The 24,687-nt window shown below is 39.0% G+C and overlaps 1 protein-coding gene across 3 annotated transcripts in view; it reads right to left on the reverse strand.

Annotated features, from left to right (window-relative positions):
- The window catches only part of thrb (thyroid hormone receptor beta), a 102,933-nt gene that overhangs the window by 39,634 nt on the left and 38,612 nt on the right, over positions 1 to 24,687 (reverse strand). The window contains exon 2 of one of the 3 annotated variants that reach the window (XM_062409497.1): positions 13,855 to 13,956. The exons of the other annotated variants lie outside the window; for them this stretch is intronic. The gene's annotated coding sequence lies outside the window, so the exon portion shown is untranslated. The remainder of the gene's footprint in view (positions 1 to 13,854; positions 13,957 to 24,687) is intronic. 3 annotated transcript variants of the gene reach the window in all.

Consider the following 24,687-nt stretch of genomic DNA (forward strand, 5'->3'; position numbering starts at 1 on the left):
CTGGGGAATGTAGCGCCGCGCTGCAGTCTGAAAGGGAATAATTGTTTTAATAATACTGTCTATCCATAACAATACAACGTGATCAAGTCCTCTTTGTGTGCGATATTCATTTATAGTTTGCTTGGTTGCTTTCTCTTTGTTTCTCTTCAGTTCCATTTGCAGAGGCTGGTTAAAGCTCCACATCATGTTAAAATACAACTTAACACAGTTGACATTGATCACTGAATGATCTGTCCGGTTCATTACATACCAGGAGCACTACTTCAGTTGTAATCATGACACCAAACTGAGGACAACAGGCAGATCCCGACAGCCATACAGTCAGACAGTGAGGAGGTTGCAAACAAGCCGCCGGTTTAGTCGGATTATCTACACTACGTCATATTTTCATGCCAGTGGTAGAGAAAACTGTTATCTGTTTTTTGCACATCTACTTGCTTGATATTTTTTTGGCCCCAAGGCCGGTGGCAATGTGCTGCAGCATTACTGTGCACGTAAGCATATCTGTGTCCTCACTCCACTCACTTCAGCAGGCAACAACAATTATTGCACTTATCATAATGCAGGCACATCAACTTTTTTCCCTGTCTTCTTTGTTGTGATCTATAATAATGTCTGAGGTGATGTATATTTGTATTTTGGAAGCAGGTGAGCGTTTGAAACCTTGGCCACTCTGCACAATTAATTTTAACGTTTTTTTAAAGGGCATGAGAGGAACTCTTGATTTTTGCTGAAGCTCTATCTAACTCCACCTGCTGAATATGTAGTTGTGTTACTAATAACGTGTTTGGTTACGTTCTTTTCAACGTTGCACTGTTCTATGCCTGTTTTAGTTGGTCACACTCATGTGCATTTTTGTGTTGTGAGATTGCTCTTGTGTGCAGTTTGACGAAAACGCAGCTCTATATATGTGGTAAAACCGAAAACGAGTACAATGACCCCTGACTGTCAGTAATAATCGCTTGCTGCACAGGGAAAAATTGGATTGATGTTTACGACACTTTGGATAGTAAGTACAGTGTCTTCATTGCAGATACGACTCATGAGTAATTTTATATCCAGAGAAAGTAATAAGAATGAAAAGCATCAGTGGGGCGATGCAAACCCTGCATGTGCTGTTTGTACCCCAATCAGGCAGTGCTAACTGTTTATATTGTAATAATGCCATTCATAATAATGTCCTCATGGTGTCATTTATAACACACGTGATATATGATTGGTTGATTTAAATAAGCTGTAGTCTGTGTCTCTAATGTCATTGGTCACAAAAGTTAAGGTTCTACTGCACAATAAATCTTAATTTTATGACTTAACAGTGACATATTAATGACATCTTTCCTACCATATTATCATAAAGGGTTTAAATCATCTATATAAACTTGAGGTTGTGTCTACAGCTCTATAGGATGGCAAGATACCTGGGATATGCATATGCAACTATTTATCATTTTCGACTGAAAATCTGAAAATCAAACACCAAAGAGATGCATGTTTATTTATTAGAAAAAGTGCATTTCTATTAAACCCTACTGGCGTAGTTTGACAGGACTCTTAAGAAGCCAAGACATTTCTCTACATGAGGTAATCATTTTAAAATGCTTTCATAATGAAGCAGGGTTTCGAACATCTCCGTTTTTGGAAATGCAAAACACTAAAAGGAAGGGGAAAACTAGCGCTTCCACATTTAGCTGAAGGGGCTTTAGTTTTTTGCTCCCTTTGGATTACACTGGTGGATGGATGTTAGAGATACCAAAATCTCCTTCAATCTTATCTTTATTATTGATCCATATGTGTCAGCAGATTCAAAACTTTATAGCTTTTTTAAGGCTCAAATGGAATCCATCATTAGTTAATTAACATAATATATGATTCATATTAAGATGCTGATATTTAACATTGTTTATAGATTGCATCATTTGTTTATGATCAACTTCCAATTCTAGTGGGTTAGTTATAGCTTGTTAGGCAAACATACACACGCATGCACACACACACACAATGCAACTTCCATGAGTGATTATGTCCTCAGTTGCTATTGTCCAGTCAGGAACATGTGTGTTTGTATTATAGTGCAGAAAGACACAAGGAGAGGGATGCAAAGAAAGAAAGACTGTGTTTGTCCAGGAGAGACAGGGAATTAAATAAAACACCAAGTGATACACTCTGTTACCCAGTTTCCATGGTGATTTGAGTTATATTTGAGAAGGTGACGCACATTTTCAGCATCCACTTTTGCTGTTAGTCATCCTCATCTTTCCCAGTGCAGTGAGCTAAAAAGCATGAATGGTTCCTACAAAAGGAAAGTGAGATGAAATGTCTTCGGGCCTGTGTCTGAGCTTGGGGAAGTTAGAGGAGACGTTCAGACGAGGGCTGACAGGCTGTGCTGCGAAGGCTGTAAAATGTTTGAGTAAAAGCAATGAATTCTTCTTTTTCTTCTTCTTCTTCGGTTTATTCCTCCAGGGATGTGTCAAGTGGTCTGTGGGAAACTAATAAATGCAAGGCTTTTACTGTGCCTGTGATCCGACCTCGCAAGTCCCCACTTCATGTTTCCAATGTGATTAGTACTGCAGATCCAAACACACGCATGTCTATCTTCTGTTCTGTATTTGAGTAAATACAAAAACTCCATGCACGCACCCATGTAAGACGGTGATAATAATAGCATGAGCCCAACAAGTGACAAAAATAGAGGCATCTTATATCTTATGTCTTTAATGTTTCAACAGTTGTTGGAAATCTGAATGAACAAAATATGTATTTTTGCTTGAAATCAATGCCTGAATAATGTGCAGGCACAAGTTGCAAACAACATGTGTCTTTAAAAAGTAGGTGACAATAAAAGATTCCGTTGACATTATAAACAAGCTGTTAGCAACTTAAACTGACATATCATGACATGTTCACCAATTCTCAGGCCACCACATCAAGCACTGAGCTAAAAGTAAACTTTCCTTGTAGCCTTTTCAAAGTGTTGACCCCCTTTCGCAGCTTCTTTCTTTCTGCATATTCTGCAGACCAAGTGAGCATGTTCCATCAAGTTTTCCTCAGCACACTTGCGCCTGTGCCACACAGGGTGTCTGTGCAGTGTGTGACAGCTGTGACCCTGATCTGCTATGTTTTGCAGTCTGTTGTTCCCATAGGGAGAATGTCTTTCGCAGAGCTGCTACGTGAGGTTTCAGGTATGATAACTGTATTTCCTTGAATACAAATAAGCCTGTACTCAAATAAATGCCACAACTGTACATTATAAAGCTGTGCATCTTCCAGCCCTACTATAGCATTAAAAAACGTTGTTAAAAGAACATTCAACAGAAATGCAAAGTGATATTTGATAGATACAAAAATAATTTTCATTGTTAGAAAATAAGTGAGACCCAGACTCTCAAGATGAGTAGCTGATGGGAAATGTGGCCGCTCTAAACAAAAACATGGACGTCAAAATGAAAAGAATGGGATTCTGTGATGCACACAAGCCGCTCACACATCAAGTGTTGCTCCAGCCTACACAACCAAAACATGACCACATTGGAGACTCTGCACTCTTACGAGCCTGAATTATCTTTGATGTCACTGTCTTCTGTCATGTCGGTGCTGCACCTGCATGTGACAGACTGTTGATAACTATGGGTGATGCAGGGCAAAGGGGAGTGCTGTGACCAGCAGAAAATAAGTTAGCATTGTTGGATGGGTTTGATCTCTGACTGAGATTAAAACAAGATGAAGAATATTCAACATTTTATTCTACAGCATAAAATACAAAAGCACACTTTTCCACTATTACAGCCTTGTGGTTTTTAGTTTCTTCTTCTAAAATCTTACTTTTTAGGTGGGAAAGTAATTACTACTACTAAGAATGTATGAGGAGATCAACATTTGCCTTAAACTGTGTGGATTTCAAAATAAATAGTCTGTATTTGCTCTTGTTTAGTCTCGAAGACCCTCAAAGTTTTTAGTACAGTTCTGCAAATTCACTCCCTAATCTATGTGCAGCATTTTATCATACTTCAATCACACAGCCATCAGGGGTAATTTGGGATTCAGTATCTTGCCCAAAATCACGTGCCAGCTCTTTAGGCTTTACACTGCAACTGCAGAAAGTAACATCAGTTTAAATATGAGACAGCCCCACTCTGACTGAGTGTTAAGGTTGATTCATGAATACTCTGTGTTTGACATGTGTTAACAGTTTCCATTTGGAAGTCGGTGACAGCTGATCGGAGCAGAGTGACGACTTTGCATGGAAACTGTCACTTTGTTGTGTGGAGACACTCAGTTTCTTTTCACGATCCTGTGTGTCTGATCAATAACAGCTCTGCATGTTTACACTGCAGAATTCTCCAACATGGGACATTGCACCAATTCGACACAGAGACATATATCTAGCGCTTAGTGTTTTTTGAGGATAGAGAAGGATTTTCATACAAGCTAATGTTGTGAATATAATAACCAGAATGAGTGCACCAGTGCTCTTATCCTGTGCAGCGGGCCAACAGCATGACAACTTTAGTTGTTTTTTTTCTTGCTAACGCTGCGCTTTCAAGTGTAAGTCGTGCTGTCAGTTGATGTTTTTGGACACAAACAGGTCACCTCTCTCCTCCTGTGGAGCAAACTTCTTTCACAGCCTCATGTGCAGTTATCGCTGCGACTAGCTGCTGTTTCTCACCGGAATATTTAGCTGCCAGAGACATCAGATGTTTATCAAAGGTGGCTTGTGGTAGAAAAAAGGTCTGCAATGCAAGAATGAGTGTTGCATACAAATCCAGCTCCGAAACAGTAAGTGTGAATGCATATATATCTACACTGATGCAACGCAAATTAATGACAAACAAACAGATCTATCTCGGAAATTGAGTGATTGTAAAATTTAACCAGGTGCAACTCTTCGAAGAGTGGAAGAGTATGTTGCTTGTATTCAATATAATACAACAGATAGTTGGGGAACTTTCAGTAATGACCAATCAGATGAGCTCCTCTTATCACCTTTCAAAGCAGCATCAGATGGGATGAGCCTGATAGAGAAAGAACTACAAAAGTGTACATGTCTTCTTCTACTTCTTTCGGTAAAGTAGAGCAGTGCAAACTCAGGTCAAACCGTCGGTGAAAGTCGCTGCCAGATTATAATGATAATTTGATGCATTTATTTCAACACACTGACTGAAACACACATTCTGGTTCTGATCTTCATCTTCGCAGCAACATTTAGAGAATCACTTCCTCTTGTAGGCAAGTTGTCTTCTAAGTAAATGTACAAAGTTTAATTTTGTTGCTGTAATGCTTTAAATACATAGTGGATTTAAAGACCTTTTATTTAGAAAAGTTGTGAACTTGGGTCTGAAGATTGTGTCACTAGCTTAACACACTTGAAAATAGCTGATAATGTTTTTAAAAAAAAATAACATCAGTTTGGTAAATTATCCACATTTATATAAAAACTATAAAATCTTCATTGCAGATAAACCAGATAGGATGAACACAACGTTTACTGTCTTCACTTTGCACCAATGAGAGTATATTGTTGTTGTTGCAACTGCAGTCGTCTGTGAATTTTGTTATCTTTTGTTGTTTTTTCTCCTGGAGCAAGTTGACCTGCATGTGGGAGAGTGTATGTATGCAAACAGGTCTGGGCCAGGACGGAACAGAAATTGGTGGACTATGGAATGACCTTGTAGCTGATTGGTCCACCGCAAAGAAAAGGACGACCAAAGATGGTAGAGTGCAGCTGCAAAGGGGAGACGCATCCTCCTTCTCTTAACCTGCCACATCATCCCTTTGTTCAATGAACCCACATGATCTTTGCTTTAGTATTTGTTAGTCAGTAAGAGTGGACTGCCAGTTTAGTTTTACTTTTACCTTTTTTTTGGTTAGATTTAATTAATTTAACATGCGGCGTTCTGAGGGACAGCTGCAATACAGTGGGCCATAGTCCATCACATTACATTTTTTTTTAGCTGACGCTTTTATCCAAAGTGACTTATAATAAGCGCATTCAAGGGTACCAACCCAGAACAACAAGAATCAAGAAAGTACAATTTCTTCAAAAATAGAGAAAAACTACAAAGTGCTCTAATTAAGTACCATTTAAGTGCTACTAAATTGTTAGGTTTTTTTTTAGGCAGGCCCAATTTTAAATGGATGGCGGGCCGCAGATGGCCCGCGGGCCGTAGTTTGGACACCCCTGGACTGTACAAACGTATCATAAACCTAAAGACTTTATAGTTGCTGTTGAAAAATAAATTGTACAATCAAACAAAGAATTTATGTTATTTATCAAGAAATGTGAAACAATGGTTGCAGCTTCTAAACAGTGATTATTACATCTTGTTCTCAGCTCCATCATTCCAGACAGAATAACTGTTCTAGACAGCTGATTAAATAAAACATTATTTTCACTCTCCTTCGTGCTATGAGTGACTGCTCTGGGATAACAAACCTTTAAGGGAAAAGAAAAATGGATTCACTGCCTTTGCAAAGCAAATAAGTTGGCCACAATCTCCCCTTCTGTTCCTGAGTTATTACGTTAATTGAGGGAATGGAACATTATGATTTATCATTTCAAAAGAATATTTCAATTTAATTTAATTTAATTTAATATTAATTCTTAAGTTATGGTAAAAAAATCTTTTTTTTTGCTCAGAGGGACCTTAACCATTGACTGTTAACTACCAAAATTGAATGTGTTCATCTCTGAGTCCAAGTGAATGTTAGTACCGAATTCGAAAGAATTCCCTGCCGGTGTTGAGGAGAAACACAAGAGGTATATCTGCAACACTTGTAGGAACTTATCTTTATAGCCAAAAATAAGCTGCACTTGAGCCTGTGTCAGTGAGCTCCAGGAAACCCCCATCCACTGGCCCACTTGAAGCACCGGCCATGCCTGGGGACCCACGGATGGACAGCAAGACTGCATAATGAAAAAGAAGGGCACCCGAAGGCTGGACACCTCCGCCAAAGCTAATGGCCTGTCCCGCTGGATCTGCCCGATTATCTGTATCCGCTCAAATAGTCATTGCAATTTTCATTGGGTCACGCCCCACCCAAAATTTTGTGGAAATCTATTGAGTGGTCTTTGAGTTATCTTCCTGACGAACAGGGGAACGGCAATGAAAACATAACCTTGTTGGTGGAGGCAGCGACAGTCTATGAAGGGATCTGGGATTTTGTATTGAAACGTGCCCCGGGTTATCTATCTAATGCACCTGAATATATGGGTCCTGTGTGAGTGACTGACCTATTCATTAGGGCCTGAGCACCGGATGGTGAGAGACCCTTTTGAAATTGTAATTTAGAAATTGAATTCAATAATTACTTGATCAAACTCAATGAGATTCAGATCTTTCTTACAAGAGGAAACCGTGAAAAAGAGATTAAAACAGGAAAAAAAGACGGATAGACAGTAATATACAGTTATACAAAACAAGGAACTAAGAGTTCATCAGATGATTAACTACTCAAGACAATGTAAGAGTCGTGTTTGAGGGCAGTTAGCAGCTCAGTCCATGTAAATGGTGAGATAATATAAGATGATGTAGTATCATGTTTATCATATTTTTGACAAATTTCATTGCACGTATGACACACAGGGTTTAGGTGCTGAACTGTGTATTGGGCAGAATGACGATTCAGAATAAGTCGAGGAAAGAAAGGATGGTGAACTGCTTAATAGGTTAATGGTTGAAAGAAAATCGTTGGTTAATTAAACACCTTGATTTTGAATTTTTTTAAACCAGTTGAGCCCTGAATGATAATCTCCTGCCCAATCAATCTAATACAGAATAGATATTGTACGTCTAAACAATAGCAATATAAGTATGATTAAAAGTTTTAATGGCAGGATGATGAGACACTGATGTACATACTTGTCGATTGTAGACTTTCTCTGTCTGTTTAACACATTATCTATAGCCCGAGTGACTGTTTTCTTACCTGCGTATTACATAGAGTAGTATACATCTGGACTAATGAATTGAAAAGAATGGTTTGATAAATCAAATAGGTAAATGATAGAAAGACTATAAAGGATGTCCTTGATTGTATAATATAAAATGTGTTAGAAATAGGATGTGTGCATATGTTTGTTAGTCTGAGTGAAAGTAGGTGTCATTATTTGTGATCTTGCTTTTTTATATAAATAAAGAACCATTTCAATGCTTAATCAGTAATTGCAACCTTAGCAAAGATTAGAAAAGGCTATGTGGGTGCTATTATGAGTGTGTGTGTTACTGAAGGGCTTAGACACACAGGTTTGTATTGTGGACGTGCTGAGCGTGTAGAGAAATGCATCGCTGCACTGTTGAAGTTAAGGATGGGAAAAATATTGAAATTTCATTTATTTCTTCCACAGTAATATCACTGCCCACAGTGCAGACGCACACAGAGTCAGACTAACACGCATGTGTCTGCGCGCAAACCTCCCTCTCAGGCTAGCAGTTGTTGCTTTCGCCTCTCTGAGTGTGGGTCACATCAGGACAATGCACCGGCTCGCAGACTCCGTTTGCATCAATACCAGGTTTTTTTTTCGCTAATTTTTTCAGCCTCATGGACACTATTTCAGGGCCAGCATGAAAAAAGCAAAAAGAGGAGGGGGGCTTTTCAAATTGATGACAGCAGTGGGCGCATAGGGAAACCATTGAAAGGAGTATATAAAAGCAGCATCATAGCATCTGCCTGTCTCTCCCTCTACACCCCCCCCATCCCTCCCCCGGCATCTAAAGCGCGTGCCCATCCTGAGCCGACAGAGCTCCAGATCGGTGCTGCAGTGCATGCTGGGTAAGAGAGGACAACTCAGGACACAGCCAGGGACTTTAAGGATACTGCAGTAAGCTGTTCACGTTGAAAAAAAGAGGGAAAAGATGCAGAGGGAAAGGAGGAGGGGAGGGGTGGTGAGGGGAGGGAGAGGAGCCAAAAATACTGGCACGATCAGAGAAGGATGGAGGAATTCAACAAACATTTCAGCCGCACAAATATGAAAATGTTTGAGGCAGCTTTTCTCCGTTTTAATGGCTCCCGTCGTCAAATGTGAATCAGTGCATCTGTTTTCTCCCAAGGATTTGAGATGTATTATAAAGGCTGTTATTTATCGTCACTCTGAACCCGAGCCTCATCTCTAGGTTTGCTGTTAACTCAATTTGACAAGGATAATAAAATAAAGCTGGTATATGGACTCATGAAAAGCTGGACGAACAGATATATTTACCAGTTCAAAGCAAAGGGTGTGTAAGGAATTTGATTGATTTCATATTGATTTTTCTCATGTGGACCTGTATTGATGTCTTCTACATTATAAAAATAGCCACCACTATCTCCCGATCCTTATCTGATACCTTGTTTTGTTGTCAAAACAACAAAACAATAATAAAATGTGGCAACAATATATTCAATAATGTATGTATTCAATTTATTCCTACAAACTGCAACGTTATTTGCATTTACTGGTAAAAAAAACATGTTGCAGTATATAAACAGAATTTAAAGAGCACAAGCTTTGACTCTCAATCCAAACACATGGTCTAAAGGTGCAAGTTGATTTAGGGCGTTTCCAACTACATTTACTTTCACACCCGACACAAAGGTTCCTGAGCCAAGGGCTCGGTTCAAAAGAGTTTTTACTTAATCCCTTAATTAACCATGGGTGTGCTCTAGGTCTAACATTCATTAAAACCAATTAGACTGTGATCTCCTTAACCTTTAAAAGCCAGGTGAGCTTATACATTGGTCCATTTCCCAGGTAGCAAGAATAATATCCAATGAATAAAGACACAATTGTCTAAATGTAGAAAAGTATCTGATCAACAGAGTGGTAAAAAACGTTCAGCTTCGGTCTTCTCTTCAATAATTTTTGGCGCTCTGCAAAAATATTTGGTCTCTTAAAATGTAAAGGAATCAAATTGACGGATATCCATCGTACCAACTGAGAACTTTAGTCCCTCTGAGCCACGCCTCAAACACTTTGGAGCCCCCCTTGGGGCGGCCCACCTCTGCTATGGAGCCATGTGGATTTATTTAGGTACAGGCTGTGAGAAAGAGCGACATCAGGAGGGGTACATTGTTGAATTGAACTGAAAAACTGAATTTAATTCAGTCATTATCCACTCACCCCTATGCCTGTTGTTTTATTACGTCTGGAGAAGGGGTCAGTTTGTCTGCAACATTGTTTACCCCTGAGACTCCAAAAGTGTTTTGTCGACTCAAACACCTTACTCACCCCTCCATCGACACAGTGGTGAGTAGATAAAGTGCATTTAAATTTTTACAATCGAGTTACTATATGTGGACTATCCATTTAACAATGCATGTAAAACCGACACATGAGTGAAAGCAACCAATAAATACTGTGCCAAATGGTGCAAGATTACAGTGAAAGAAATGCAAATAGGGCAGTTACAACATTTGAGCACAAAAATGTCAAAAAATAAATGCATTTGGCCTCTTATACTTGTGCCATCTTACATGTGGGTCACAGCTTCACCCAGACAGTTTCATTAACACTGACCTTGCAGGTTGTGCCAACTCACCCATCGCCTGCCTCCCCACTGACATTTAACGGACCACAACCGCTGAGACCACAACAGCACTGACATAGAAGCATCTGCTGGATTCTTCTATATGAAAGCCTGACCCCTGCACACCCTCTGTGTGTGTGAGAGAGTGTGTGTGTATACAGCTGCATCTGAAGTGTGTCAGTGTGTGAATGAGTTTGTCCTCAGAGTGTATGCCTGAGGTAGACAGGTTCACTACAGGGAATGCATGTCCACACAGCGTGCGTCAGCACTGATCAGCCGCCGCTGCTGATCCTGCCACATGTGACAGTGAGGCTGCCGGAGCCCAGAACCCAGATGTGGCGTCCAGTGGGTCGGCGGCAGTGCCCCCTCCCCTCTGGAGGCCACATAGCGCCTCTGCACCCCCCTCGCAAAGTCAAAACCACAGTGTTAAAGGTGTTCCTAAACATAATCAGATCAGTGTCACCTTAATCCTGATACATTAGTATCACCACTGTAAACATGTAATGAGGGTCAGATGAGGCCAACTGGGCTTCTTGCTGGACAAAATAACCATAACACTATAGCTAGCAAAGGGTTGCTATGGCTGTAACTAATGATTATTTTCACCAATGTTTTAACTGGTGATTATTGAGTAAAACCGTAATATATTTAGTTCACAATAATATAAAACAGCACCCAGCTGTTGATCGAATTTTCAGTGATTAAAGGACTGGTTCAGCACACAGTGTGTTTGTACATTAAATTACAAACTAAAGCTGAATTCATCAGATAATCATTTGATCAACAAACTCACGTTAAGCCAATTGATATCACTCCTCACATGTGAACCTTTGATATAGTTCCCTCAGTTTTCTGTGACAGTGTAAACAGGTAATTAAAGACATCATCCTGGACTTTGAGGGATTCATCGATTCACCTTGTCTTTGACTCATTAACCTCCAACTAGGGCTGTTATAATTACTCATTACATATAACTTTATCTTCTTGTCTGATTGAATGACACCAGATTGGACAACAAGCGCCATCAGCTGTTTCTCTCATTACGCATTTCATCCAATAAAACAAATATTTTCTTGAACTAAAAATGTGGTATTGAATTTGGATTGAAACTGATGACCTTTAAAACCTTTTTAATTCCAAATAATAGCACTTCCCTTTGCTAGAAACTGAACTACAGATGTATTCAGATAGTAGCATATTCAGCACAGGAAGTAAAAGCTAAACCAGAAGAGCAGCCTCATCAGAAAAATCATGTTTTCCTAAAAATCACTCATGTATTGTCGCTGAACAGTCCACATCTGACTGATCAGAAAGGCAGAAAAAGCTGTGCATTACTGGAACGCTACATAACCTCCACAGAAGACGACTTCTGGTTTTCTTGACAATTCACCTCTGAACTATTATTTGTGAACTAAATCAAAATCTAACCAGAGGCTTAGAGATGTCAAATAAAAAGTTCTTTAGCAGCAGAGAATTATGTTTCTGTTTTCAGATTATTCAAAAGAATGCCTGCTCTAGTGTTGACAAGTGAAAGTGTTCCAACCTTGTTGTGGATGTGTTAGCTTCATATTAAAATACTACAAACTCTAATGTTTATTTTGTTTATTCGGTGAAAGATCTGTAATTGTTTCTCTATATATTGCTACAGTGTGAGAAGTGTCAAGCTATGATTTTATGTCTGTCGCTACAGCCAATCTTGCCACTTGCTCTTCAAATCACGCATCGGCATCGTGACAAAAAAAGTCGCTGGGCGGCTCACCAAAGTGCTGGTGGAAGGTCAAACCATTGGGGTCGCGAGAGTGACCGACTTAGAGGGCCACAACTTGGTTGACATATCATTGACTTTTATCTTATGAGGAAATAAATAGTTGGCATAGACCCACGTGGGGATTGATAGCAGGGCAATCACCCGACAGCATTGATATTATTTGTGAGGCAGTATGCAAACAATGTAAATCAAATCATGGGGGGGGTAATGGATGTCAAAAAATGAACTTACTTCCCAGAAGCCCAAGGTTGCGTATTTTAAGCGGACCTGGCAAATAGGAGCATGGAAAATCTAATTTTTACAACTTTACTCCACATACTTGGAATAGACTTCAACAGAATTCAATCTGACTTCATTAATATCGTTTGAGGCTTTTCCGAGAATCAACTGACAACACTATTCATTTGAACTGTCACTGCTTTCAATTTAACTACTGGTTTTATTGATTCATTTTTATCTTTCATAGACTTTTACTTTTTAACGTTTTACTTTAAATTGACTTTTAACTTGTTTTAATTTGTTTAATCATGAATCATTTGTGTTGCTGTTTGAATTTGAATTTATTGTACTCCTTCGATTTTGTAACACTGTACCTCGGTACCATTGCAAATTAGGATGACATCTCAATGTGTCTCCCAAGGTTTAGATAAATAAATGATGGACTCTGGCTTAATGTCTTTGGGAGTCCCGTAGGGGCGGCTACTTTAACCGGGTTTGTGCAATTTCTTTTGTCATTACTACACCTGACATCCTATTGGTTGGGGAATTTTGACTTACTTGTTAAAAAAACAGAGAGCAGAAGAGAACAGAAAAAACTCAGAGAGCAGAAGAGGAAAATCTGGGACAAGAGGAGAAATGCAAGGCCAGACTGTACGCTCATGCACAGAAGCTGGAGCGCAGCAAATCAAAACACAACCCGGCTGTATATGAGTGCAACGTGAAATCAAAATCGTGTGTTCTTAAACCAAAAGTCCAGGCTCTTAAATACAAACTGGTAAAATCCCTGTAACGAATGACCTGTTTGTTTTACCACTTCCATTACGGCTCAACATTCAACTCAGTTTGGAGACTACTTAAAAAGTTATGGTGATTATAATTTGAAATTCCAAAGTAATTTCCATGTGCATAAGTCTAACCATTTTACGTTCACCTGAAGACTTGAGACAAACAGCCGACTGCTCGAGACTCTGCACTCGAGGTGCAGTGGTTAAAGCTGTAAAATACATTAATGGTGCCTTACAAAATGGAATTGGGACCCAGCTTAGGAACTAAGTCAGCGAATAAGATCACACATTCAACAGATAATCATGTGGTGATACTTGGTGCCAAACCAAATATGTGTGTTTCTCAACTGCCTGAAGACGCTGTTGTCCCGACTGTCCCATGCAGGTGTCTCTCTTGTGGTTGTGTGGCAATTAGCTGTTGCTTTAGAATATTTAATTATCCAGGGAAGCAAGTTGGTTCAGTTTAATGCACATACTCAGGCACAAACACTGTTGATGTGTGAAGCTGATGTCTAACATGCTCAGCAAATAACTGTAATACTTTTATCTATCTGGTAATACAGTGTTTGGTGGGACTTCATACCTGCACTGTTTTCATACCACTTTAATATTGAAGCTCTCAGGATGTTGACCAAAAACAGCCAAAGTGGTCGTGTCTGTTCCTGATGGCTGTCGAGCAACAGGTCTGTTGTCATGAAAAGAGGTGACACACAATTAATCACATAAATGAGCAATAGACAAATTTCTTTCTCTCCTCTCAGGAATTCATGGTGCTGCGCCCAGGAGGAGTTGTGCAAGAGAGGTACAAATCTCACTCAGCACACCTGACCAAACACTGTGTGATTGTAAGTCCTCAGAAGTTGTCAGACAAATCTCCCAATTCTGACGTATAGGAAAGGTCTGGGAGGAGGGAGCTGCATCTACTGTTTCTTATTCTACAGACTTGTTTTTTTCTAGTCTGACACAATTAATATACACAGGATGTTTTCACACCTCTAGTTCAGTTCATCTGGTCCAGCAAAAAGAAAAAGGATGCATGATTGCATTTTAGCTTTGGCTTCATGATAAATCATGACCTGAACCCTGCAGAGAATTCCATATTTGTGCTGTTTTGCTGTTTAAGCATGTTTGCATAATGACTGAACCATTAAACGATTGCAGAACATGCTCATTTTCTATAAGGCCCTAAATATGGAAGAAAGTGCAAAATTATTTGAATGATTATGTATTTTTCAACCGCTTAACATATTAGAAAACAAGGAATAATAGGACGTTTAGGCCTTTTTAATCAGAATCAGAATCAGAATCCTTTAATAGTCCCACAGTGGGGAAATTTGAGGGTTTACAGCAACAGCGCAGGTACAATGCAACAAGAGCAAAAGAAAAAGCAAAACAACATAGTAAGAAACAAAAACAACAATGAGCAAAAAAAGTAAATAGTAAATAAGTAAATAAATAGTAAGTAGTAGAACAACTAAATATTAATATTTGGGAACTTGAAAATATGACAATGAATTATTTTCTTCAGCATCTGTCCCTCATTATAGGAAATAATCATTAACTGTGACATATGCTATATTCAGTGAACTGATTAATTTCATATTTAAAAGAGAATAAGATAGTCAATAATACATTTAAATACATTAATTTATGACAATGTGTAATGCAGCAAATTACACTGTCCCATAGGGTCAAATTTTTATACTATCAAATATATATAACTTGAACAACAGGACTGAACTAGGCACATCCTTTTCTGATGATTCCTCTTTGTTGACATGTTGCAAAATTTGTAATAGTCCAATGAAAATTTGCACTAAACGGAGGTCAGATATAATTTTATTGCAAACATGTGGGCTTATACTTTCCCTCAGTATCCGTCTTGTTGAGGGAGTTTTGCACTTTTTTTCTCCATATCTAGATCTTAAGGGTGGAGCTACAGGCCTCTGATACAGAAATGATCTGACTAAGCTCGGTGAAGCTACGATTAATAGTCCAACAAGGCTGCTCAGATACCATTTCTGAGGCTATTCAATTTAATAAGGGCTGAAAAAAGTGATTTAAACAGAAACATCTTTACAGACTTTGGTCTTGGTATTCATTTATGTACAAGTTCTGAGCAAAATCTGACACAATGCTGTAACAAGGTAGTCTGATCTAACAATTCATAATTAATTATTGATGGAGACAGCAACTGGACCTCATACATCATTGATAAGGCTTTAGAAGCAGGACAAAAAGATGGATTTTGTACTGCAATACAAGAAGAGAACCATTAATGTGTGACTTCTACTTTTCACTTCCTCATGTATACGAGAAACTTCTGCTCTCATGTGCTGACGAGTCCCCTGCTTCTCCCCTTGACATTAATTTTAATGCAGTTCAGTTTTTGAATTGATCACACAATCATATATCTGCACTTACAAAACCCTGTGCTTGCGATGCTTTAATACTTTGACAACCACTCACTATTGGAATCGGCCCCCTCTTCCCCTCGCCTCCATTTTACACAGCCTCTGCCCAGTTGTTTAGTTCACTCCATGCATCCAACCAAGCCAACTAACCAAACTGCACCAAACTAAACAGAGAGCACGGGTTCTACGAAACGCACCAAACAAGTAAATAGTGAAAGCACATTTTCCAGGCCTGGCCCAAGTCATGTGTCTTGTGAAGACATCTAGCTCTCAAATGTCATCGTCTCAGAGCTCACAACCTGTTTGATTGGCAAACAAACAACACATACAACAACACACTGCTCAACAGAGCACAGACACACAACACAGTCTTTTGTACACAAACCAGCCAGACACAGGCACTTGAGCTGTTTTCAGAACTGAATTCCGGATAACTTCATATCTTGAGGCCCAGAGTTATTTATCTTGTTACCATGGGTTATTATGTTGTGGTGACGTAATATTTGTTCCCACAAATGTGATCGGGGGACTCCTTACACAATCATACAATCAGATATTATTTTACCAGCTGTCATTCCTGCATTTAGCAGCTGTAACAGTGATTCTTTGTCTGCATAATGTGTTCCTTCTTCTCGTACTTTTCTAATATTACAGTGTGGTCCTCGTTGTGAAAGTGGGCTCTGGTGCCAGTTTACTTGTCCATGTGTGATTGGTCATATGCAGTAAACACCGCCCCTTTTATGTGCACACGCTCAGATCTTGATGAGGCAAACCTGGGTTGACTTACTGAGGTAATAACCAGCATCATGTGACCGCTTAGCATGATTGCAATTGTAAGGTTAAGTTCACAAAGATATCGGAAAGATATCTTGGGTATGTGGAACTCGCTTTGTGGTACAATCCCCTGGAAAGTCACTTGTGAATTTATGTGCAGTACCGGATATTTTTAACAGCACATATAGACTGCCTGACCACCCAAACTGCATGCACACAGGATTACTGTTCTGCTGTATCCCATATGAACAGCTGGTCCCGGACCGGACCTCAAATTAGGTATTTTCTGTTATATAGAGCAGTATGTAAACACAATCCCTGAGAGCACATATACACTATATGAGCAGTAACACTGTGTACTCTGGCACTAACAGGGCACTGTCCTGGAAACGAACTGGAAAGCTGTCATGCTTTGACTGTGAAGACAGCTTTACATGGGAAGAGATTTAAAGTTTGGACACATAACAATACAGATTTTAGGAAGTGAATTTTGGGCCATTTATCTTTACATTTCAGACACTGTACATACTGGTACAAGGCAATTTTATCCAGTCGTATAAGCTGTTATTGTTCTTGTCACTAACACGAGCAATAATACAGCCTTGCCATACACCTCAAAGCACAGCCTATTCAGAGAACACACCACACTGTAAAAGCTGGAATTTTCTTAGAAAGTCTTCAACATAGAAACTGAACAAATGTTTTGCTCATTATCTTTGTGGTTGAACTCTTCCAGCATTTTTCCAGTTCTCTACATGAGGACACTGTATAGCATAGGAAGTGCACCCAGGACTATGTTCCGACAACAATAAACCAGTAAAGGCTGGGTCTGTGAGGCTTTTCATCCCACTGGTTTTACAGCACTGCCCAGTTCCCTACAGTAAATTCCAGGTTTGCCAAAGGCAGGGAGACAGCCATGGCTGGGAAGGAAAGGAAGGAGGCAAGCTGAGTGCCAGGTAGCAGTTCATCACATACCATAGCAAGTTATTGGATAAATGATGAAGCAGCATTCTGGACACAAGAAATACACAAGGTAAAAGAGGACCACACCCACCGAAGATGCAGGTATTTTTTCATTTGGCAAGTAAATGTCATAAGTCTATTGGCCACACGGACACTATGTTTGTATTGAAAACAGTCAGATCATTAAAACACTATTCTCAGTGTCAAGTCTAATTTGATTTACAGGCGCGCCCGCACACACACACACATTCAATTAAAAAACTGAGTAAACTTATTGTAACTTATTAAATATAGTACAATTATTCATTAGTTATTTTTTTAAGGATTGTATTAAATATGTTTTTTTTCAATGAAATACCAAAAGGCTATTTCCTTTTATTTGCTGGTAAAAATATAACTGCATCTAACAGCCACCTAAGCTGTTGAGACAAATTTGTAATGTAATGTAGCACAATAAAACAAAAGCAAAGTGGAACAAAGAATGGCATAAAATTATAAACACATGTGGAGACCATTATGTTGAAAACAAGAAGCTTCATTATGTAACTCAATGAGGGAAAGTTATGTTCTGTTATAACTTGATCCAACTCTGTGTGTCTTCAAATCAAAGCTGCTCTGGCAGTTAACAGGTTTGCAAAGAGAGTAAAAGCCTGCCTATCTGCAAATAGGTCAGTAATGGGCACCCTAGGATTTTCTCCAGAACTCCTCCTCTGATTGGTCGCTTTCCACGTCTCTAGGGCAGAAACCTGGATACCACGCTGGCACAACCCTCCCGAGCTAGGAACACTGCCAGGTTTTAGGAGAAACACACACACACTGTATGCATGTGGAACACATTGAAAGGCCAAAATGCTCCACATATATCCAGACAGACCTCCAGCATCCAAGCTTTCACAATATGCATGCTGGCCTTGTGATGTCACACTGGGCTGAAGCAGAGTCTGAATTCTTTAGATTCTGGACCCATAAAGATTCAGCGGGTGGTAATTTATTCTGTGTACACTGGGCTCGTCTCCACCCAACAGTTGGGCCCTAGAAGATTGATTTCTTCGACCCTGAACAGCACAGATATTTTCCTAACAGCTGGATATACAACAGCCACAGCTCTGGTCAGTTAAAGCTCTTTTTTTTTTTTACTGATAACACACACTCAAGTTACTTAACTGGAATTATCCTTTGGTAAGTTTTTACTTATTGCAAATCTGAGGATTGGGATGTTCTTTTTTCCCTTTTTCTTACTGATTGCTGCCACTTTAATCGTTTGTTAACAAACAAGATTAAACCTTTCATAACCCTCTAGTGTCACTCTACTGTAAAGTATAGCATGTATTGCAATATAACTTTGAGTAGTATTTTAAGGACCTCCAAATGAAAATAAGCAAGAGGACATAGCTTGTGTACTAGTTTAAAAAAAACAACATATTATTTAATAATATTCATATTTGCCTTCATATTTAATGTAAAGCTGACATTATGATTTTACACCAAAGCTGAACTTTGACCTTTTGGATACAGACTGTTGTCACGTCATACTTTCATCCTCTTAGAAATTTGTGTTATATTGTGACATGATTAATCTGTTCTTTTGTAAATTGAAACATTGTACCAAATCTAAGGGAATATACCCTGGTGTTGCTAAGATATTGCATTCATGGAAATGGTAAGGTTGACTGTATGTATGTAATTATGTACCTATAGGTATGGATAGACAAGATACAAATAGAACTTAATGCAGACTGCAAAACAGGGCAAACAAGTAGGAAGAATTGAAGAAGGCGTGTAGAGTGATGGTCCATGGAGCTCAAGAGAAAGAAGAAAGTCGTTCCTTTTGATATATATTAATGTGTTTGTTAGTGTGTGTGTGTTTCCCTGGAGAGTATTACCCTTGTAGGTAATACATGTAGATCTGCTCTAGATCCTAACTGTGGAAAAAACAAAAAATGTGAAGACAAGGCTTGCTGATCACATCCAATCCCTGCTATAGACACTGTATTACACTAATCAGTCTGTTACATAACCCTCTGAACAAATGGCTCGCAGGAATAAAGGAGTAGGAGGTGTTTTTTTCAGCAATACTGACAAAATGCAGCTCATGGTCTCGATGCAATCTGTGAAACAAACAGAGTTTCAAAAATCAGGGAGACACTACCTTATTGAGCCTCCGAGAGGTGTTTTTTGTGTTCATAACAAAAAGGCATAAAAATTCAAACAAAAATGTCAGTTTTACCTGTGTGCCATGACTGGCATATAAACTGTGATGTCACACAAAGCTGTAGCCATTGGCAGTAAACTTTACTTAAAATATGGATGTTGCTTCAAAGAAGCTACAAAAGCGAAAGAGGTTATGTCCTTGACCTCTGCAATCTTATCAGTTCATCAATTACATTACATGTCATTTAGCTGGCGCTTTTCTCCAAAGCGACTTACATTTTTAGTACACTCAACATTTATGAGGGGCCATTTAGGGGTTCAGTATCTTGCCAAGGACACTTAGGCATGCAGATGGGAAAGAGTGGGATTTGAACCAGCAACCTTCTTGTTGCAGAGCACCCACTCTATCCCCTAGGCCACACTCTCTCTTACAGGTCAACTAGGTGTCTAAAGATTGATTTGAAAAAAACAACATATGGCTCAGTCTTGAAAGCTGCCAATCACCAAATCAAAGCTGGCAAGTAATGTAGGCAGGACTTGACTAAATAAAGAAGCCCTGATGACTGTGTAACAGAGCCTCATTGCTGTCAAACAAAAAAACACACTAATCTGGATGGAGTCAGGGACAAGCTTTTCTCTCCCTGCATTCAATAACATATCAATACATCAAAGTGAAGTAGAAGATTTGGAGCCAGGTGCATGAGCTGCAGTCAATTTGTGTTTATACAGTATTGGATTGTGTTGAAAGAAAGTCAAGTGAAGCAAAGAAGCATAGCTCTTTTCTGGATTAACCATTCAATTCTCATTCCAGTGCTCAACTACGTTAATGAATTTTGGACACCGGTCAAAAGAATGAGTTTGTAAATGTAAGCTTCAAACTATGCAATATACAAAAAACGATGCAATCCAGGCCTACTGTATGATTTATTGGGCATGCTGAATGTTGACCACTTCTGACATCAACAATTCTTTCTATAGATTTTTCTCATTAAAATCTTGCAGGGAAAACGGAACTGGGTTAATTTTAGTTACAAAACATGATCACATCAAATAAACTGCCAACAAACCAAACAAGATGTGGGTGTATGTATTTTAGTCATGTCAAGTATCAAGTCAAGACACAATGCAAAGATACCACAGTTTTGGTGTCATGTCAAAGACGTGACCAGGTGCAGAAAATAAAGTCCAATCTAAACATAAATTGTCGGACTTTCAGCCTCTTCCAGTGTCTCCTCGTGTGTCTCTCCTCGTCTCCCCATGGGTTTTCTCCTCTGGCACCTCTGCTGCTTCCTTCTGAACCAGATGATTAATCAGACCTGAGCTGCACTGATTAATCCTGTGGATCATAGGTGGAGGTGCTCTCCGTGTAACCTCCATGCCCACAACAGTATTGACTAAGCTTAGCATGCTAACTAGCTTATTCCAGGTGTTAAAGAAAGTTGGCACTTAGTCCAACAAGATGGCATGACTGAGTAGGACAAACCAGCTTCAGTGGGAAAACAGCACCACTGATAGTGCTCCTGCTGGAACAAGCTCCTGGTGAGTAAAGGATGTAGGTTTGATGGTGAACCCCAAAATAAGTTTAACCCTGAAACTGCCCTTTGAGGTGACACAAAGTGAGGACCAGCCAAAATGCCCTGATGTTCCCAAAATGTCCTCACTCTGTAAAGTCTATAACTGGCACAGGTCCTCAAATAGAAATAAGTGCACGCAAGTTCATTTTAAATCAATCCCACCCAAAAAAACTAGAGCACCAAATGCGCGTTAATCCTCAAGTGAAAGCTGTCCCAAACCTTTGCACTATTTTACTACAGTGGCTATTTTCATAAATCACTAAGGCTTATTTCAAAACAAATCCAAATATGATACCAAAACCATTTCATTCCATGATATTTTGAATTGCCACCAGCTAAAGCGGCAATTTACCATGGACACATTGCATTAAATTCTTTCAAACTCATCTCGAAAAATCAAGTTTTCCACAGAATATTTTATATAATTTGATTTGCTTTATATCTGAAAGAGGTTCCAGTAAAACTAAGCAGCCGGCTCAAACCATACTGTCAGATGAGGATAGGCACAGCACCTTTCTCAAGTCAAGATTGAAATATTTTTGCTTCAGGTGCAGAATGATTGATTGATTGATGAAAGCAAAAGGTGAATAACCAAAACATACAGGCCATTATTTGATTTATTTTGTCCTAGTAAAAAGAAGGATATATATTAAAGGCACTCCATAAAAAGGACTGGGAACAATTGATAGCTGGACTGGGTGGCACCATTGAATTCAGCTCTACATGCTATTAACAATATACATGTTATCAACTGTTGCCTTATTCAGTCCCAATTACTTAGCTAAATACCACCTGAACACCAATTGGCCAGTTACATCGTTGCAATAGAACAAGTGTTTTGATTTCACATAATGCTGTTTAAGTTTAAAAGTTTAAGGGCTTTAGTAAAAGATACCCTGCATCTATTGAGGTTGGAGGGCAGACTTATTATAGGCAAATTACAAAACCAGAAGTTACGTGATCAAACAGGTAAGGGACTAATTAAAGTTAAGTTGCACCAGATCTGGTAATTTTGCTAACCATTTGGATTAAATCCTATTGGCTAAGTTTGATTTATATTCCTTTTTCTAGGTCTGGACTAAAACATGTAAAATATTAACGAATTTCTTTGGCTAAAATGAGTGTTTTAGTTTCATTTATACCACAACTAGATCAGAAAAAGCTGACTAAATTAGCACCAAATCACTCTAACATCAAGACTGGCTACTTCATATTGCGTACAGGAAACCTGGCAGAGGTAGCAACAGTAAGTCTGAGGACAGGCCTTAACAAATGCATGCATTTACTGGTGAAATAAACACATTGAATAGCACATCAAGTATTGTTTAATAGTGCCACTCGTGTCCAGAAACTGTGTCCCTTTGATTCTATCAAGAAATAAATGAAAGCAGAGAGGACACATACTGTGATTTGGCACCGTTTCTGCATGACTATGAAAATATATTAGGAACACAGCAGTGCTATTAAATGAGTTATACACACCTCCACTCCTGAAAACAAATGTGTGTGTTCTCACATGTGAAGGCAACTAACATGAGGTCACAGTTGGATCCACATCTGGCAACAACATCTGTGCAACTCCTGAGCATTGACCTCAGGCAAAGTACAGAAATTGACGATACATGTTCACCCCTATCTGTGTCACTGCTACCAACTTATTAATTCTTACAATTTAAGAGCTTTAGCCATCATTTTGCTACTCGCAGAGGCCTAATAAGAAAATAACATTTAACATGACGCTCTGATAAGATACCGGATAACAACTCTGTGATCTGGATGAAAAACGGCAAATGTATAGTGCCCCTCTTTGTATCTCATGGGCTCTTTTGGAACCACAGACAAACCCATTACATTTAAAGAAAAAATATAATTTTATATCTGTACCAAAACTGGGTTAGCATTAATTGTTTTTCAAACAATATCAAATCCTGCTGGTATCACCTTAGGGATACCCACTTTGTAAGTGATACCACCCAAAACAGTGTGTACTTTGTGTGCTTTCGAAACCCCACATCCTCAGAACCCTCCCATCACATTCCATTTCCAGCCTCTGCAGTCCTTCTACAGTTATGTATATGACAGCATCCCATTGAGCTGTGCGGTATGTGTACATATGTGTATGGAATAGTTAATTAACCAGAGATGAACGCGATGACAGCTTTGGTTTCTTTTTAGACGTTGTTGAAATGCATTTAAATGATGGTTACCACATACTTCATCGTGCATTTAAATGATGGTTACCACATACTTCATCGAGTCACTGACCCAACTGGTTCAAGACATTTGTCACTGTACATAAACAAACAATAAATATATTTTAATACAAAAATACTTTCATTTCATATATTTTTGTCACCTAACCAGGACCATGTGGTATTTACTCCTACTTGGCAGTATTTGCCACTTTAAAGACTTTTTGATGCTTGTAACTACCCCTACACCCAGCCTTGTAAATCAATAAACAACATAGTGGCTGCAATGAGTGGGCCCCACATGTGACCGTGCCACTGGCCACACGTGTTTCCAGGCTGTCCAAACTGCCACTCTAATGCAGCCTCTGGTTTCTGTTCTTGGCTGACAGGAGTGGAACCTGACAAGTTCCTCTGCTGTGTTAACCCATCGGCTTCAAAGTTGGACATGTTGTACAATCTGAGATGCTTATCTGCTAACCACAGTTGTAAAGAGTAGCTATCTGACTTAGCATAGCCTTTCATGCTAAATCAGCAGGGAACCTGTTCATCCCAAGGTGTTTTTACATCCAAAGATCTGGTGCTCACTGGGTGTTTTTAGTTTTTCACACCAATTTGGTCATAGTCACAGAGATAACATTTTCAATCTGATAGTGTTTCCTATTAATTATCTAGAGTGGGGTGGCCCACCATATTCTAATTTGTCTCAACACAGTTCTTAAATTATATTTTATTGCAGCACTTTTTGGCATGCGCTGTCAGTTTAAACTTTATAGTTGCACGTGCACGTGCTCCCCTGTTACCACCATAGATGTAATTAATTCTGTGAGAAACACTGTTTCTAGTAAATATTCCTCAGGAAAAATGAAAAGCTTGACCCATCATCAAAGTTATGGGAATGTCAGTATACAATGGCAGTGGCAATAGTTGTGGGGATATTCCCATTTCTACTATCAATATTAAATTTACAAATAATCCCCAGAGGATTCTAGAAATTTCTATTTAGTTTTTTAGGGAATTATAATATCCATTTAGAAATTAAATACAATAATAAAAAAAAACCTTAACAATCACCTAAACATTAAGCTAACCCCATTTAGAGAACCTTATTTATAATCTTTACCCGTCTTTTTCAATCACAGCTCCCACCTGTGTCAGTTTTGCAATCTTTTAAGCAACCATGTCTTTAATTTATCCTTCTTTCCCATTGATCAGGGAAGAAAAACATCATGATTTTATTTGCTTTTTCTTTGGCTAAGAAAAGGCACAAGGGAGTTTGCTGAGCCGGAGCAAAAATCTGCTCACATTCATAATCAGTTCCCTAAGTGACCACATTCAAAGCGAGACAAAA

This window comes from Platichthys flesus, chromosome 17 (assembly GCF_949316205.1).
Source record: "Platichthys flesus chromosome 17, fPlaFle2.1, whole genome shotgun sequence".
In the NCBI taxonomy this organism is placed as follows: domain Eukaryota; kingdom Metazoa; phylum Chordata; class Actinopteri; order Pleuronectiformes; family Pleuronectidae; genus Platichthys; species Platichthys flesus.